The sequence below is a fragment of the Trichechus manatus genome, unplaced genomic scaffold (assembly GCF_000243295.1).
Source record: "Trichechus manatus latirostris isolate Lorelei unplaced genomic scaffold, TriManLat1.0 scaffold00062, whole genome shotgun sequence".
NCBI classification, from domain to species: Eukaryota; Metazoa; Chordata; class Mammalia; order Sirenia; family Trichechidae; genus Trichechus; species Trichechus manatus.
The window spans coordinates 11,122,980-11,130,685 of record NW_004443998.1 but is presented as its reverse complement, the minus strand read 5'-3'; positions in this window follow the sequence as shown (position 1 = coordinate 11,130,685).

The following is a 7,706-nucleotide window of genomic DNA, read 5'->3' as shown; positions in this document are numbered from 1 at the left end:
TTTTTTTTTTTTTTTTTGTAATAGTCTGCCCTTTACCTGTAATCTTAGTTGTGTGTGTGTGTGTGTGTGTGTGTGTGTGTGTGTTTTGGGGTGGTGGCAACTGAATCATGGTAACTAATTGCCAAACTTCAAAAACGTGTATTAAAGTTTGTGATTCCCACAAAGAATCTGAGAGTAAATTCATTTTGTATGAGTTATTTTAACAATAACACGTTGTGTCACCCTTTTCATAGGACGATATAATCTTATGGCTCCCTAACTGCAGGGCATGCTTTTCATGCTGTTTTTCACCGTGGCAATGTGTGGACTAATCTGTCTGTACCCTTTCACCTGGTATTCACCAGAATACACACTGGATGCCTAGCAGGCCTGCAGTCTTTGGCCATAAATGAAGTGAAACAAGCTAAGTAGACCCCAAACCCATACCCTTGACACCATTAACCACAGCCAGCTATCCAAAGGCTGTGCTTTGGAAATACTTATTTGAATGATAGTTAATTTTTTTAAAAGAAAAAAATACACTTTCCATATGATAATCTTATATGGAGTTTGTTTATTCATCTTTAGTAAAAGGTAAAATTACTTTTGTTGTTTTTTAAAGCAAAGAGTTCTTGTGCTTAATTATAGAATGTTACTAAATCATTTGGCAAAGCGCTAAGCTGCTAACTGAAAGGTTGGTGTTTTGAATTTGCCCAGAGGTGCCTCAGAAGAAAGGCCTGGCAATCTACTTCCAAAAAATCCATTGAAAACCCTGTGGAGCACAGTGTTACTCTGACACACATGGGACTGCCATGAGTCAGACTTCTCTAGATGACAAGTAGTTTTATATTGAAAGATGGATGGATGGGTGGTAGGTTTAATAATATATCGTAGGTCATTTCTATTTGCCAAGGCATAATTGCCTTTGTCTTCAAAAAGGTACATACCTGTTCAAAAGAATGAAGATGACAATTCAGTGCATCTGTAGATTTCTTCAGCATGTCACTAACTCCCTAAGGATGCAGAGGCTTAGAGATGCCAAATGACTGGTTCAAGGTCACCCAGCTAGTGAAAGCCAAAATTAGAACCCCAGTCACCTTACATGCTGTCTAGGACAAATCTGCAGACTTATCATTCCAAGAATATTCCTACAGCAACCAGGACATGTGGGCAATCTGGGGAAACATGTACAGTATATTGAATATTTAATCCTCCTAGCTTCATTTAAAATTTATGATTAGATGGTTTGTATAGTGTTAAAAACTCTAACCTGGAATGAATTGCCATGTAGCCAATGATCTCTAACACAAAACTCATAGTACATATAAATTCTGTAATATCATCATAATTTCTTAAGGGTGTAAATTAATTAGTGCTTCCCTTCCTGCCCAGTAATGTTCCTCACATGCCCCATAAAGTGGAATTTAAAATGAGACCAGCAGTTTCTGCTGCTGAATTAAAGTTTCAAAGAGGCAAAGGCCATGTGGCTTCACATATGGAATCTGGGGTTTTCTGCACAAGTTGAATCAAGAGTTGTTGGTCGATGAAGAGCTGGCTACAGAGTTGCTGCCTTTTTCTGCTATTGAGAAAGCAAAGCTTGTGAGCATTCTCCAAGAGCCACATTATTCCAAATTATGCTTCTCCTACCCTTGAGGGCCAAGAAGCCAATTGGTTGAAGTGTGTTTGATTCTAGTGGGAAAATTATGAGGCCATGTGTTTGAAAAATTGGAGAGTACAAGAGGACAGGCGTTCACTTCTATACAGACTTCATTCCAAGTTATCTTTTTCTTTTCTCCTAGGCTTTGGAGCTCTCCTCTCTCCAGGCTCGCCAGAAAGCCTTCCATGACCCTTCATACTTAACGTAACTAGAATATTTTCTACTAACACCAGTGTGTCAAAGGAAGATTTTTTTTTTAAGCATGTGAGTTAGATTTAATCATCTGTCTTTCATTCCTACTTGTTTTTTTCTTTTTGAAATAAAAGACAAGAAAAACAGTTGAGAGTTTGGGATAGACAAAAAAAAAGAGGAAATATCATCGGGATTAAGTTGTGGGAGGAGGTGGGACATCCATCACAACTGAGTTGTCTAAACTACAATTTATGATAAATAGGAATTTCTGGAGTGGAGATAAATGTACTTGTAGTCGTGTGTTCCATTATTAGACACTAAAGTCTTCAATGATTCCCAAGAGGCGAAAATTTAGGATTAACATTTTACTTTTATTGAAATGTATAGCCTAATTTGAAAGAAGCTTTTAAATTTCCTTTAATAAAGCTGGGTTCTTTGGGTTCTTGTGCTATTTTGGATGAAGCCAAGGAGAGGACAAGTTGGGGATAAGGGAATATTTTACCACCAACACCTCAGTCGGTTATAGTTAGTACATGTAGAAGTAAGAAGGCATTTTTGTCCTGTTTAATCTCTCATGAGGGCAGGCCACCATGGGTGATACTGACTTCAGAACAAGACCAGAAACCATTATTTACCGCTTAGAGATATCATTAAGTTTGAGGAGACTGGATCTTAAGTATTGAGTTAGTATGGCATTAATAAGTTTAGTAAAATATGTATGTATTGAGAGAAACATTCACCCAAGAATTGCAGGGATTATTCTAGTGAACCAGATTAGCTTTTAGGAAAGTTTTTAGCCTAGAGAAGTTAGGCTGGGATTGCCAACCAATTCCATGGCATTCTCCTGTGTATCTGACTTGAAACAATTCTTGCTACTTGCCCCACAGTGCCAGACTCTCTGCCCTGGTCCCCTCTCCTTGGCTGCCAAGGTGGCCATCATGGAAGAGATTGTAGCTTGGGAAGGCTTGGATGCTTCATCCAAGGGATGAGAGGAGGTGGAGCGGGGAGAAAGATTATAACCTGACCGTTTTTGGATTAAAGTAACTTATCTTCAAATCACGTGTGGGGCAGCTTCCAGTCAAGACGAAGACGATGGACTAGGCAGACACGGAAATGGCCCTTCCTGCTCTAAACACATTGCATACTGGGTCACAGCCCTAAAGGCACTCAGTAGGAGTTGAGACTACATGGGCCAGAGCGTGATGAAACCAGACACACCTGGTCTAATGACTTTAGCAGAATGGAAGTTAGGGCCACTAGACTTGCGTACTGAAGCCATTTGAAAATGGGTGCCCTGATTAGAGACAGGAACAGGAAAATTACTGCCTAATCATGACCAAAGACTAGAAACCTTCTGTACACCAGCCAAGGTTTGACTTAGGAAGAGAAGGGCTCTGTGATGTCAAAGAATGGGTGGAGTGCCTTATCAACAGCATCTGCAGAAAAAGTATGAGGTTGAAAACTAAGCTGAGAAACTGGCATTACATACTCTTCCAGATCAAGTGAGTGTTGTATGCCCAAGCATACAGAAACTTCACAGGCCTTCAACAGCCAGGCACTCAGACCTCATAAGGAAGTGAACACCCACTGAAGCTGAACTCACAGTCAAAGATTACAAAACGCAAGAGGAAGGCATGTACCAAGGAAGAGCATCCTCAGATGCAAAAACTAGTGGAATTTATACCTGAGGAACTACAAATAGTAAAGCAATTTACTAGGGACTCTAAACATACAGCAGGGACTCTTAAGGAGATAAAGGAAGAAATCAACTCCATAAATAAGAACAGAAGGTTAAGAGTAAGAACAGGTGGATTTGAGAAAGAAAGAAGTAGAACCCCTAAAATTTTCAGTGCCAACTTCTATGATTCAGTGAATTCACAAATGGAAAAAAACAGTTGTTTACTCTAGAATGCCCCATTTATTACCAAGGGGGTAAAAAGGAGGAGAAACAGTTGCTTTCTAAAGTCTGAGATATAACATAGGAGCAATAAAAAGAATGGCTTTTGAACAGGATGTTTTATTGCACTGTCCAACATGAAAAGCAAATGACTTAGAAACACTGGCCTACTCTTCGATATCTGAGAAAGATCCTTTGATAGAAGATTATTCTAAAATATAATTACTTGGTCTTTTAGTTCCTTCTTTATTATCATCGGAAACTATGGGTATTTTTTTCTCTTTAGATTGCAAACTCGTTTAAAAAGGAGCTTGTAATGAACAATTTAATTAGATTGGTTTCACCTTCTCTAAAAGCTTAAGAAGGTATTAATATTCTAATCAAAATTCTTGGGGAAATATTCTTAGAATTAAAAAAAGAAGGAAGAAAATCTCCTCTCTTATCCTTGTTTTTAAGAACCTGGAAAGCTGTCAAGGAATTCCAGTTAACTCCTACGAACGTAAGCCATGAATAAATGTAGTTTGGCCACCATACGCCAAGTCTGTGTTTGCAACAGACTGAAAGTTCCCACCTGAATCATGGGGAATTTATTCAGCTGCTTAAGATTAATTTTTCCTCATACTTGAAAAAAACAACAGCTTGGTATTTTTAGACTTTTAATGGCAACGGAAGGAGTTTACTAGTGATAAACCCCCTTTTTAAAAAAATTTCTCCTGCTTTCTTGACCCATGGCTGTTCTGAGTCAATGCTTGCCTTCCATTCCCAAAGTAACAGTAAAGATTCAAATAAAACACATTTATTAAACTCTTACTATTTGACAGGTATGCCCGGTGCTTTTACAGTATCTAATTACCACGACAACCATGTGCAATAAGAATCATTCCTTACAGATGAGGAAACTGAGATTCATGTTCAGAGAAATGGGGTGACTTACCCAGAGCCACACAGATTTTTAAGTGGCAAAGGAAGAGTCCATTACAGATCCTTCTACCCTAAACCCCATCTTCTTTTCCCCAAAGCAAAATGGTACTATGGAATTCTTGTAAGCCACAGAGCTGGGGAAGAGATATGGCAAGACCCAGAAACAGGGAGAGAGAGATCCTTCTGTGTTTTTATCAGAGTTCTGCCTGTCTACAACCCTGCCAGAGACCAAGCAGCATGGAACTGAAATGCAGCTGCCTCCTGGGACTCACAAGTTTAGTTTTTCTGGTAGATCGCATCTGCTCTCCTTTTGGTGGAAGGATCACCAAACAGAATCCCTGTCAGCTTCAAAGGCAAGAGACACCCTTTCCAATTCACTCATTTATCATCAGTCTAAGGTGGCTGCCCTTATTTCTGAGACCCACGTTTCTCTAAGGAAGCTGATCTGTGGCAGTGGAGCCAGCTGGAAGACTCTGGCTCTTACGTGGCCAGTATGGCCTATGACTCCCTCCTACCTGGAAATGCCCTGTGCACACTCATTCCCCACACCCCTGTCTAGAGAACTGTGTAATGGCTATAATTTTACACAGAGCAGTTTTCCTAAATGATGCCGCAGGCATTCGTAGGGAGAGAAAAGTTGCAGTAATGACACAGTCTCTACTCCCGCTTGCCCGGCCAGCTGGTTGCCTTAAGTTCTAACCACCGTGTTTCCCACGCGTCCTCCAAGGTCTAAGTGCCATCTTCTCTGGAAGTGTCCTGACTTTCCGCTTCCCCCAAACTGGCTCAATAATAAACAGAACATTCCACATGCCTCCAGTATGGTGTAGTATTCAACGCACTGGACTCTGGTTCTATCTTTAAGGAGCCCTGGTGGTGTGGTGGTTAAGAGCTTGGCTGCTAACCAAGATGTCAGCAGTTCCGATTCACCAGCTGCTCCTTGGAAACCCTATGGGGCAGTTCTACTTTGTCCTATAGGGTTGCTATAAGTTGGAATCGACTCGATGCCAACAGGTTTGGTTTATGGGTTTGGTCCCCCAGCTAGACTCGAATGACCCAGCTATTCATTTTGCAACCCTGACACCAGCACATAGTAGGTGTTCAGTGAACATGTGATAAATGAATGACTGGCTCCTGAATGTGCTATTTGTATTTCTGTTTCCCTTTGCTTGCTCGCACAGTGTTTCCATCACCAAAACTTTATTTCCCCTTTCCTCCACCCTCAAGAATGAGAAAATTTATCTCCTCACTATGTAGGAAGTCTAGGTCATTATTCAGATAAATGTGTGTGTCCAGTGTTTTTCTAGTATTATATTCAGTGCTGTGTCCAGAGACTCTCAAGTGATGATGCTCATTAAAATAATAACTACGTCACTAAAATTTCCAGGGATGCTCCCCTAGCTGTTCAGAGAAACCTTTTGCATACCAGATATTAAAAACTCATTGCCTTCAAGTCATTCCAACTCATAGTGACCCTATAGGACAGAGTAGAACTGCCCCATAGGGTTTCCAAAGAGTAGCTGGTGGATTTGAACTACCAGTCTTTCGGTTAGGAGGCGTAGCTCTTAACCACTGTGCCACCAGGGCTCCTACCGAGTATTAGCCAGTATGAATCCATGGGAAGAGAAGAGGCTGGGCCTCAGCTTGTGAAGGAGAGTCCAAAACTATGGTTGTAAGTTGGTCCTTTCAAATGTAGAACTTTTTCCTGTGTAAATTTTGTTATAAATGATGCTGACAGTTTCAGACTTGACAATAAAATTTATCTTCAAAACCAAACTCATTGTCATCGAGTCGATTCAGACTCATAGCAACCGTGTAGGACAAAGTAGAACTGCACCATAGGGCTACCAAAGAGCAGCTGGTGGACTCCAAGTGCCAACCTTTTGGTTAGCAGCCATGCACTTAACCACTGCGCCACCGGGGCTCCTCCCCACTCACTCTAGACATAGAATTAATAAAACCAGCCTGAGTTGTGTGCCTTCAAAGTAGAGTCAGGGGGAAGGTGGGAAGAAAGGGGAATTTCCTCCCTACTGTGAGAGCTCAAGGGCAACCAGTGGAATCTGACACATCAGGTTTGCTCCTTGCTATCTTTTAGTGCCCGTGTGCCCAAGCTGAACCAAGTGTTTACCACTTCCCTCATTCTCAGTTATGGAGTTCACTCAGGCCCCTTATAATCTTTGAGGTTCTCTAACCTTGAAGGTCCACAGTTTGAATCCACCAGCCGCTCCTTGGAAAACCCTATGGGACAGTTCTACTCTGTCCTGTAGGGTCGCTTTGAATTGCAGTCGACTCCTTGGCAATGGCTTTAACCTTGAAGGTTCCAATTTTTCCTTAAGTAAAATCCACATGATCTCAACTAGATGTTCAAAGGTTAGCAAGATAAGTAAATTAATCCACATTAAGGTGTAAATGGCTGCTAGCCCCAACACCTTTTGTGAAGCATATACTTTTTAATAGAGAATATCTGCTTACACAAATGAATTTATACTTGTAAATTGGCATAATTTCAGTTACTATAATAAAATGAATTGAAAAATCAACAAGGTGGCAAATTAATCCTTCTAAGTGAGAAAGAAATAGGTCCTATCTCCCCGAGAGCCCAGCCCTAGTTTCTTTGAAATTATTCCTTCTTTTCATCTTCTATTTTCTCAAGCACAGAGTTCTAAAAGTACTAAGTTTTTTTTTTTTTTTTTGGCCTGTTTGTTTTCTTTTTCTTGTTCATGATGATGCCAAGGTTACTTCTGGGGATTTTCTATGAGGTTCTTTGGGGAGTAAGATATAAATTGATTTTATAAGCTCCATAGATATTTGTCTCCTCTATACTCATAGCTTTTGAATTATTCACTCATTTGTTTCTCCACTCATGCTCTTGTTCATCAGACATTTATCATCTGCCTCCTGGAATGTGCCAGAGCCTAAACTAGTAAACAAGATGACTCAACATAGGCTCTACCCTCAAGGAGCTGACACAACAGTGGGGAAGACAGATATGTCAACAGACAATTCTAGTGTGGAAAACTTGTCCATAGTGTCAAAGGGGCTGAGAAAAGAGAGCACCAACTG